This window comes from Polypterus senegalus, chromosome 18 (genome assembly GCF_016835505.1).
Source record: "Polypterus senegalus isolate Bchr_013 chromosome 18, ASM1683550v1, whole genome shotgun sequence".
Classification (NCBI taxonomy): Eukaryota; Metazoa; Chordata; class Cladistia; order Polypteriformes; family Polypteridae; genus Polypterus; species Polypterus senegalus.
Genome location: NC_053171.1, coordinates 78,812,324 through 78,824,455, shown reverse-complemented (window position 1 = coordinate 78,824,455; position 12,132 = coordinate 78,812,324). Strand labels below are relative to the sequence as shown.

General features: G+C 38.0%; 1 long non-coding RNA gene across 1 annotated transcript; it reads left to right on the top strand.

Moving 5' to 3' along the window:
* The first annotated feature begins 420 nt into the window (after positions 1-420).
* LOC120518266 lies at positions 421-6,033 on the top strand. The gene is made up of 3 exons (XR_005631220.1): positions 421-458; positions 5,071-5,088; positions 6,004-6,033. It is a non-coding gene; the product is annotated as an uncharacterized LOC120518266 (long non-coding RNA).
* The last annotated feature ends 6,099 nt before the right edge of the window (positions 6,034-12,132 follow it).

Genomic DNA, 12,132 nt, shown 5'->3' with positions numbered 1-12,132 from the left:
CTTTAATACCGCTAATTAATCCCAGCTGAGTGTAAAGCGCCATCGCGATACCTTCCAATGTCAGTTTGATGTGATGCACTTTGAAAAGCAGCTCTTTTAACCCAAAGCCTGCGCCACTTTCATACACCCCGCAGTTGGGAGGCTGCAGCACAACACAGATGGGCAAAAAACACTAAATATTTCCAAAGCTGGTGTCATTGAGAAAATCGTGTGGTAATTACAGTTTGCTTTCTATTACCTTGTATTTAGACACTTTTGTTTAATTTTTTTGGACATGAATAGCTCATTGATAGACTGCATTCTCTACACAAATGTGATTTAGTTAAAGGTTCTGACACTATTATCAGGATAGCTTTTTGGACGAAAATGTGGTGTTGTCTAAATGCATGTCCTTCTTGTTGCAGAAGGATATGGGAACAATTTCAAATGCCCACTTTCTTGAAAAACTAATTGTGAAGGTATGTATAGCAGGCCGAGTGGCCAATTGTGCACTTTTCTTTGTTGACCAAATGACTAAACAAATTAATTTTAGTAAACATTTCTAGAATTTGTTTCTACTCTATGCACATCAAAATAATAAACAAAATTGCCTAAGGTTTTATTTTAATTTAGCTGTTTATATATACAGGGGAAGTTTATATCCATGAACACGATTTGCTCACTTTTGGAGTGATGTATGTCTTTATATCTGTTGTCTATGTTTTAAGGTGTGAGTGTGCGAGCACAATAACTCAAAAACACATCGTTCAGTTTCAATTAAAATTGGCACATTTATTAACATTCCAAAATACCCAGAAGCCGGATAATTGTTCACAAAATCCCTCCAGCACATTTTGTTCCGCAGAGATAATTACACGTACCATAACATAGGGAAGGGGTCAAAACTTTAACTGAGACCTTCCAACCGATTTGCATTTTTTAGGCATCCCTTGGATGTGAGCTAGCTGTGTGTCTGTCTGTCTGTGAGTCAGGATGTGGGGCTGTGGACATGATAACTTTAAAACAAATCAGTCTGCCTGAATTACAACAGTGGCATTACAAAATGCTATTTTATTGAGTTTGTGCAGAATCGTCTACATGGATTTTGCTCTAAATAGATACCTACATACAGTATGCCTTTGGTGATATCAATAGTTCAAGAGAAGTATTGTGGTTAAGTCCTACATATTAAGTTTTTAGTTTTCAAAGGAGTTACACGTTTAGGGCATCGCTAAGCAAAATTCAAAGGGATGTCCTTCTGTCCGTCAATGACGTATGTCTATCTGTGTGTCAGGCTGTTAATGAAGCAAATGACATTTGGTACATTTATTATTGTAAAATGCTAGAAGCCTCTTGATTTTGAGCAGATCTGTAGAGTAAATTCACTTCTGCAGATGTAACTGTCAGATATAACTACAGTATATATATGTGTACACATACAGTACATAAATAGGGAAGTATTGAGATGGAGGCAAAGTCTAAAAAGGATCAATTAAAGGAAAGTCATGGGCTGGATTTGTCAGGTTTTTTTTTATATATTTAGGTTTGTATAGCCAACTGGAAAATCTCATGTTTTATTTTAATAAAGGTTTATTATTATTATTATTATTATTATTATTATTATTATTATTATTATTATTATTATTATTAGTTAGAGTATTACTCAAGCCTAAGGTATTGTGTGTGGTCACTTTTCTCACTCGTCCTTTCAGGACCCCTGGCATTCACATCAGTAGTTTCATACTCTGCTTCTGTCTACAGAGCAAAAGAATAATGAATAGTCAATTATAATACCAGATTTCGCAAGTCAAAAAACACTGTCATGTTACATAAAATATATTGTTTAATATATACAATACTTCCAAAAGCATTTTGTATATGCTGTGCTTAATTGAATAGCTATATTCTGTATGTTGCATACTATGTATACTTTTTATTTATTTAATGAATGTATTTTTTTTGGTATGGTATTTTTGTCAACTGTTATGAGGAAACATGTAATCAAGAATTTCATTGTAAATGTACAAATGACAGTAACAACAACAAATTATTTCTTGTATAGCCCAAAATAACACAAAGAATGCCTCAATGGGCTTTAACAAGCCCTCTTTTCTGATAGCCCACCAGCCTTGACTCGCTAAGAAGACCAGAAAAAACACCCAGAAAGCCTCATATGGAAAATATTGGAAGAAATCTTGGGAAAGGCAATTCAGAGAGAGGTATGCTAGACCTAGGTAGATAGATAGATAGATAGATAGATAGATAGATAGATAGATAGATAGATAGATAGATAGATAGATAGATAGATAGATAGATGTGAAATACACTATACGATAGATAGATAGATAGATAGATAGATAGATAGATGTGAAAAGCATTATATAATAGATAGATAGATAGATACTTTATTAATCCCAATGGAAAATTCACAAAAATCAGACATGCAGTGGGTGTCAAAAACAGGAGTAAAACACCACCCAAAACAGAACACAAGTGATCATCTTCATAGAGCTAGATGGCCAGTCTTTCATTGCCTTCACTTCACAATCCCCTTCACTTGACTTGACTGCTGGTTTTCTGCAGCAAATCTGAAATATTGGAAGTACTTTCTATGCTCAGAATTGTATTTGGTAAATGCGAAGAAACCTTTGAGTCAGGGACACAAAATAAAAATAATTAATTAAGTATGCCTGCCCCTCATCCATCTATTTTCTGAGCCTGTTTTTTTCACCGTGTGGTTATGACAGTTCTGAGCGTATTCCAGCATCAGCAAGCACGAGTCGTGTCTGGAGAGGATGCCAGCTGTTGCTGGGGACCCTCTCTCACGCCAGGCCCCACATCTGTCCTCTAAACCTGCTTATTTGATTGCGGTGCTGTTTAAGTCCAGAAGCTCTCATGACAGTACAGCAGAGAAGCCAGCTCTACACCCCTAATAAAGGTGCCAGGTTTGTTCTTCAGAGAGATGCTATAGGGGGACCAAAAAGAGCCATACACACGACCTTTCCAGGAAGAACTTTTAATTATTTACAGCAGATCTCTAACTGGATCCATAAATAGCTATGAATAGCTGATAAAAGATTTGTGAAATACCAATGGGTTTCTGATTTTAAAAGAACTCTTAATGCGTACAGTAAACCCGGGCCAAGATCACATTTTCTTCATCACTTGTACTCTGCCAGGTAGCCTAATGTGCATTAAAGATTTCTGTTTTGTTCACATATTAGGAACTTTTGTGAAACACACACACACACAAAATGTCCTAAGCAATGAACCCTTCCCAGAATGAAATGGTTCACTGTCAAGAAAATGAGGACATGCAATGCAGTAAAGTGCCACCATTAAAGAAGCATTATTTGTAAGAGTACAGATGTTCTGCCAGTCCATCATAGGGCGCATTCAGTCATAGTGAACTAATTTAGAGTCATTCAGTAGCCTAACACACATATTTTTTAAAAGTTTGTGGAAATGAGGCCAGTCAGAGAAAACAAACAAGGACACAAAGACAATGAGAAAGCTTCAATCAGACAGTGACCATGATGTGGAGCTGTGAAGCTGAACAGCAATTTTCTCTTTTTTTTCCCTGGCACAATCTAAAAATCAAATATTTAAAACCTATATTCTGACACCTCCTAAGTTAATGTAACAGCTATTACTATTTTGTTTCCCATGACCACCAGTAGCATCACTGCATTAAGGGGAATTAAGGCACTGGCCTTCCAACCTCCCAGCAGATGGTACTATTGTGCAAAAATTAAATGAGCAGTAAACCCACCTCAAACATGTTATAAAAATGTTAACAGAAAGCTCAACATAGTTGCCATAATCACGTTTTTCCAATTTTCTATAACATGCCCGATACAATTTCTTAACTAGAAAAATATTACTCTTTGGAGTACGTGAAATTGTCTTTGTGGCATGCATTGCTGCTGGGGAAGGCCTGCAGTGTCCTTACCATATCTTTGCTCAAATGTGTGTGGAATGTGTATCTTAAACTTTTCAGTTCCTTCCTGGGGCTTGAAGGCTGGAGTTCTTTTAAGTGACCCACTGATTAATTTTTTTGTGACAATTTTTGGTGAACATGCACATATTGCTATTTCGGAGTAGTCATCACTTGTCTTCATTATTATAGATGTAGTCGATTATGTATGTAAAATATGATTTAGCACTTTGCCCATAAAACAAAAATATGAATATACATTTTCATTTCTGCTTTTTAATATTGAGTATTTGATGTTGAGATTCAGTATTGGCTTTGGTGGTTGTACTGTACGTCCAAAATATTGATAGATCTTCACTTCCTTTGGTTTTCTGAGTCTTACTCAGCTGGCATTGTATCATTAATGGTGCTGGTAGCCTGATACATTTTGCAACACAGTGTCTCACCCTGGCTCAATCATGTGAGGTTTATCGGAGGTCACCTACCTCCCTGCCTGACAGTGCTGCAGTTGCTGCTCTGATCTTCCATGGCCCCTACCATGCAGCCCCAATGGTCTTTTATCTGCTGTGTCACCTGCCCACACATTCATGCTGCTCACTTCACCTCAAAACAGCTCACTTAAGGTCAGAAGCTACACCATCAGCATTAACATTCCCCAATGCCATGAGCCAATCCAAGTCAGGATCCCTCCCTAAGATCAATGGTGGCCACATAGTCAGGCCAAAAGATTTAAGCAGAGAAGTGTGCCTCTTTAAATTCTTAATCGCCTCACTTGCTGTCTCACACATATGGACACACACATGGTTTCTCTGGATGGCTCTATACATTCTGGTAGGATCTTTCTCTCCCAGTTCAGTCTATTTTCACAAGAATTTCCATGACAAAAATGCCACTGATGACCACTTCAAAATTAAGTGTTCTGAAAAGCGCCGCTCCTGGGGACCCATTATGGATGCTGTTTTTTTCATAACCATTAATGTCTTAATGAACAAACAAACTATTATTGATTTATTCTATCATCTGTTTTAAAGATTAGTTAATGCAATGCCTGTAATGTCATAAATTAGCTGAGGTGTAAGTCACACTTCTTGTATCTTTAATTTAGCTGAACTTGCTAGTTCTGTTTTTTAATTATTTCCTTTTTTTCTTTACAGCTGAGAAGGATGTACAAGGTAATGAGCATTGATGCATGTTTAAAAGACAGAACCATTGCCCCATCCATGTATTCATCAAAAAATCATTATTGAAAACAATATATAGAAGGAAAGTAAAAGGCAATGACCACTGGTATGAAATGTACAGTAAAGAATGAAAAATGGACTGCGTGTTCAAAGGGACTCTAACATTAACAGCAAGAATTAAGCATACCAGCAATTAGAGTGTGTCCTCAAGTCCGTAGTTAAGGTTCTAAATGGTAGACCTATGATGTACTCCACACCTGTCACATATGGCTTGGAAGACTCAATATAGCATTGCAATGTTTCAACACCAGGTTGTCAGATACACCTCTCGGGTGCGTTGGGACACATCATCAGTAATGTTTCTGAGGTCATTGGGGGTTTGGGGTCTTTCATTTAGGTGACTCAGCTGGGGTTGGTCAAGTCCTGGCTTGTGTCCCAGCAGCAATGAGCCACAGGCCTGCCCTCTTTATCCAAAACCACCTATTGGCTTTTTGTGTAGCTTCAATAATGGAATGTAAGACCCCACTCTTTGCTGCTCTAGAAATTTCCAAGCCTATTAGAGCTTTACATAGGGAGCACCCTGCAAAACCTCAACAGCCCACCTCAAATGGAACACAATAAGCAGTCCAACCTCCTAAACTGTTCCTCTAGCTGCTGATATTTGTTTAGCAAGTTTTCTGTCATAGGCCATCTCCATGTGTCCTTCCCATGGCACTTCCAGTTCCCACATGGTCATCTACTTAGAGGAATCTGAAAAGATGATTAGGTCTCGCCACAAAGATGCTTGTGTGATGTGAGAGGGAAACATGAGTTATTTCCCAAAGTCTACTCTCAATCGCCAGCTTGGTGCTGTGGAAGTTAGGTTTGTTGTTCATGATCATTGATGGGGCTTCTCTCCTCCTACAGGGTATCTGTAGACAGCATGTATCAGACCAGCTTGTAAGCATTCCTGCTATAGTGAAAAGGGAAGCATTTATGTGGATTCTCCCATCTAGTTACTGAAACCTGCAAGTGTATCCCTGTACTTGGACTGTGTATAAAAATCTGCTTTACACACATTTAATGAGAGCTGCAATGCATACAACTGAATATGCATGTGTCTCCTCTACAGAGTGTAACAGAAGATGCATGGTGGGCCTTTTATTTACTGGGGAACAATACATCTTCAGTCTCCTGACTTGAGGAAAAAGAGTCAAGTGCTCTTAATTTGGAGATGTATTGAGAGCGACCATTCACTCAGCCCTATTCAGGGTGGCTTAGCACCAATGACACCTCCTGGAAAAAGATCTCAATTGTTTTCTGTTGACATTGTTGCTCCAGATATGTCCAAAGATATCTACTACCCATCATACAAAACTGATCTTCATTGCTAAGAAATACACCATATTAAGTTAATTTTTTGTTGTTGTTGTTGCTGTGACCCTTTCTGTATCTCATTCTCCTTGCTGGAGGTCATGGTTCAAAATCGGGGATGCTTCTTAGGATTTACTTGTGTGTTTCATTCTCTCTAGAAAGTCACTCCTTTACACAAAGCTGCCATATATATTTTTTTTATTATTATTTCTTGTGCTAGTGTATTGAACTTTGTCTGTTGTGCCCTGCCCTGCCCTTGAGGTTTCTGTCTCAAGTCTCTGAATTCCATTTAAAAACTTTTTCTAGTGGTTTTTCGCCTGACACTTACAAAGTAGCCCATCTAATGGTGACTTGAAGAATTTTTTGCTAAATATCTTTGGCTGGGATGTGTTAATTCAAAATGTGCCGGGCCAGTCTCCTGTCAAAGAAGATATTGTACATGTATTTGGGGCTACTCCATAATTTCATGGGTGTCTTAAGATTTCTTTTGGATTTAGCAAAGGCCACACGGGAAGAAGCGTTACTTGGTACACATCAATCTTTGTGAGAGTTTGTGAGTCACAGACACCTTAAAACATATCAATTCAATCTACTTGATAAGTCAGAAGAATATTATATTCACTGTCAGTGCCACATGGGTTGGATGGGCATCCTAGCCAAGGGAGAGGAAGGAACCAGACCCAAGAGAGATGGCCAGAAGGGATGGACGGACATCCCACCAGTTATGAAAGATGCTGCTGGGGATATGTTATTCCCCCAGAATGCTAGATGGCAGCAGCCCTCTGTATTGGTGCCCATTTGGGGACCAGCAGGGAATGCTGGGAAATGTAGTCCGGCATTACAACCCTGCTGGGGACCATGGGTGCCACACGGGGGAGCTGCAGGGAGATACACTCCCTAAAAAAAATGGGATTTTTGTATGACCCGGAAGTGCTTCCATTGGGCAGTGGCCCTGGCACTAAGTACTCCCGGGCCCTTAATAAAAGGGACCACACTCCCTTGTCCAGGCAAGTCAGAGCTGGGAGGACGTGGAGCAACACTTAACTGGAGATGGGAAATTGTGGAAGTAGACGAGATTATTGTGGAGAAACCCTGTGCTTTTTGTTACTTTTAAAGGAATTTGGTTAATAAACCATCCTTTATTTGAACCTGGGACTCTTTGTGTGTTCGTGTCGGGGTTTGTGGCAGGCTGACACCCCAGTTTCCATCACATCACCAAGAAAAAGTACACCAGGTAAAGGAAAGAAAAGAGAAGACAGTTATTAAAATGACAAATCATAAATTTGCAATTAGCTGGATGACCTTTTTACATTTTAAAGTAGACATGTAAAGAATAGAACAACAATAATTAGAAATCAGCTTATTGAGTGAAAAAAAATCAATGTTTATTTTTAAAGTTTTGAGCAAAGTAGATGAGCAGCAGGGACCTGATGAGAGAAAAAAAGAAACAGCTACAAGAGTTATGAGGGTCATGGTGCTTGGCTCATGCACTACCTGTCAGGACAATGGCTGCAGCATATTGAAACGGATGGATTCCAGACAGAACTTCAGCTGGGAGAGCATTAGCCATAGAGTTACATTAATTCTGTGCAAATGTAATGAAGATGTTGAATACATAAATACATACACACTTACATACACACATCAAATGAAATCACTGTTGGCTTTTGACTTTTAGTGTCCATGATGAGCCGGAGTGGTTTCTATGTAGTATCCAGTAGTATCAGAAAAATTCAGACTGACCCAGTGCTAGACAATAATTCAATTGATCAGTTATAGTAAGAGACAAACAATTATCACTAGAATTAAAAAGTAAAATTATTTTTTAAGAGAGAAAAGAGAGAGATGTTAGAAGCATGCACTGATACTGCATGTTGCCACACCCAACACACAATGAACTGCCTCAGGACCCCAATTTAGGACCTGGGCACAGTCATGCAATGGGGGTCCACTCCACTCAGCACCACACCAGTTCGAATGGAATGGAACAGTGTGAGGTTTTTTTTATAATGGCTAGAGTGCCAACCCTGCCACAAACCCTTTTAAAATTTTTCAAAATTTGTATTTTATTGAGCAGAGCAGCTTAATAATATAAAAGATCATTTGGAATTATCAATGTTAAACATGGAAACTCATCTATGTAAACAGTACCACGGCTGGTTGAGAAAAATCACAAATAAGTTCTTAAAATTATTTGTTTAAAACCAATACATAAAAAATAGAGATGTATGAAAAAGGGGATTATACATGAATTCAGATCGCACCAACATTTTATTTAGCACATCCAAATGTGTTAATTGTTCCATTTACACCCTGACTTAGTGTAATTAAGAAATCTGGTTGATTGTGCAGTTTACAACGTAATTAGTGAAACAGTGTGAAAATCGCAGTGTAGCAGTTTAGTGTGAACAAAAGGCAATACAATTTTTAAAAAATAAACAGAGTTAATTGCATTGTGCAAGAAAATCATAGTACCATGGATAACATACAAATTATAATGGCATCTGGAAAATATCAATAATTTAAGTTGATTGTTCAATTTTATATATTAGTGGAGAAGATGTTCAGGTGGATTTGTGTTTTAAATAAAATACCATTTATTATGTCTGGTGTAATAGATCATTGTGGGCGATTCAAAGAAAATTACAGAAACAGCATGGGAGCTTTTTTCATTATATTAAGCTCTTCCATCATGATTTATTTATTTGACGCACAGATTAATATACACAATACTGAAGTGCCCGTGACCACTTTAACTTTATTTTCAAAGGTATAAAGTGAGAGATACTGTAACAAATATGCAATCTCATCAATAGGTAAGAAAAGAGACAATGTGAACATGACCAAAGGCAGAGCACATAAGCAGTGTACACATGAACGAGTTTTAAAAATATTCCAATGCTATTTCCTCATATTTAAGTGCAAAAGACGAGAGTTCCAGATTTGTTTGGATTCTGCTACAGTATATGGTGCCTAGCTGGCACTGGAATATTTTTTACATGAACCTAAATGTTGTTTAGTTCATTCATTTAGTAAAAATCTATTTTTACCAAGAACATGAGAAGTAACACCATAAAGCGGACATCACATTAAGCAGCTTCTAGTTGTGGGGTGTGTCAGATTTGCTAGCTGCGATTGCTGATCTTGTGTTTGGACCACATCAGTATAAACAACCGGAAATCACTGCCCATGTGACATTTACTGACTGAGAGGCAACCGTCCAGCATAGTCCTGCTCGTTTTTTTTTTATAATAGCAACTAGCGTGCTGCTTGATGGAGTCGGTACTGTAAGAAGGGTTAAAAGGTACAGCAAGTTCAGGTATAATCTCTTCCACTTTTTCAACTTTTCACTTCTGTCGTGGGATGTAAAATACAAGGCATCAAACAGACGAGCTAATTGTTTGTTTATTAGGTCCTTCCTTACTCCTCATCGTTACATTAAACGCATTGTACTTCTGGATAAACATTAATTGGTTGGCAACCCTCATACAGACAGACAAAGCCTGTCTCTACAACTAAAGCCAAAATTAAACCTGTTTGATTTCAATGAAGCAAATCACAGACAAGTCAGAGTGAGTCATTGGGTATGTCACATTATGTAACCGATATCACAGGAGCAACACGCCGTTTGCCTCTATTTCCAAAGGCTATGGCTGAAAAATGCTGGAAAAGTTGCCTAATGTGACATAAGTTTAAGAGTATGACTTTGGGCCAAAGTACAAAGCTGGTGGCACACATCTCCTGAAATATTTTGGAGGTGTAGGGCTGGGAAAGGAGTACAGGAATAATACATATTGTGATGTGTGAGTCCCTGTCTTGCACCCCAAAACACAAGGCTGAGTCTCGGTACATTAGCTAAACCAGCTTTATTCAGCATGAAACAGGAACAGCACGGTTATTTATTGTAGCGGGATCTACCACTCTCCTACACCCAGACACAGCAAAAATTAGGCAGGGTCGTGGCCAAGTAATACTGTTCCCTGCATTTATAATGTTCCTTGCATCACTCATCGATGACGGTGCTTATAGCGCGACCGCAGTTGGCACAGATTTGCTTTCGTGGCGCTGGGAGCCTGTGGTTGCCTTGGCAACAGATAAGCTGTCTTCTACAGACATGGTGATCATGCTTTGGGACGCTCTTTGGAGGAGTCCCAAAAGAGTTTAGAAACCTTAAAATATGATGAAGAAGAAAAGGAATGATCTATTTTTCTATAGAAATGCTAATTTCTTGATATTGGCCTTTAACTAGTACATCTTTTAGTTAAAAGTTAGAAATGATTTGATTGATTCTCTATCAAAACAATAATGTTTGGCAAATGAGTTACTATATGAGTGTAATGTGCAGAAATGTAAAGGCAAAAATATTTCATGGCATTTTTAGACCCACTTATTCCAGCTTAACTAGAAGGCGCAGGTGTATCAGGCATAAGGCAGGAATCCACCCTAAACTGGGCAAATGTTTAACTCTGATTGTATGCCCACTAATCGGCTATTTTATTAGATGACTTTTGCTTAATTGTAAGCTATCCTCTCATTTACCCTCTGAGCATCACAGATTTCTCAGACATTGACTAAACAAGCTCTCGTTCCGGGCCAGAGTCGACTTAAATGCAGATCAGCTGGTGTTTTAGCTGCACTCATAATGGCCCATTAAATCTCATCCCAGAATCGATTAAACTGAGGCTCTATGGCTTGAAAGGCAACTGCATTAAGCTGAATTCACTGTTATTTTCCTAAAATCATTCTAGGAGTTTATTAGCTTTGGGGCAAGGAGACTTTCCTTGCTAAAAAAGCTCATTATTCCGGTGACAATTAAGCATTGCTACAACAACATACTGCTCATTATCATACTGCCGCCATCACCCAGAAGCCATGTTGTATTGGGCATTTCATCATACCTTGATTCTCCCATCCGTCAATTTCTATAGTTGCAATAAAATTTTCTGCATGTTCTTTTTTATGTTTCATAGTCTTCTACCTGCTGATCTCCTCTTGTTTCTAAAATTCATCATGAAGCTAAACGACACAGAGGTTGTGACTGTTATGACCTTAACACAAAAATTAGAGAAGAAACAAATCCTGACCACAAATAAAATTTTAATTGCTTGAATATTAATTTAATTCAATAAAGTAAAAACCAAACCCTTATCCATGCAAAACATTCATAATCAAAAAATACAAAAATTTCACAGAAAAAATAAATGCAAGAACTGAAATAAAAAAAAAACCCTGAGCAATAAAAGCCACAAATCTAAACATCCTAAATGTAAAAAGTCAAAAATCATTAAACCAGAAAACCAAAAATGAAATGAATGAAAAAACCTACAGAAAAAAGACCACATAAAACAAACAGACAAGTACAGTAAATAAACTAATGCCACTGCAAAGATGCAGTGGCTGTCTGAGATAATTATGGAATTTAGGTGCTGTGGCACAACTAATTGCAGAATTTGACAAGCAGTTTCATTGCCCTTGAACACATTCAGGGATAGCTACAAGGCATGGATTGGGATTAACAACATTCCATGTAAAAACTGTTTACTGGAGAATCCATGTGTCACATTTGGTGATGAATAATTATATTAGTATTTCATGTCAGATTACTCACCCTGGAATTGTGTACATAAGTGGCTGCTGTAACAGGCTGATAATAAAGGCTACAGACTATCAGCATAAAACAGT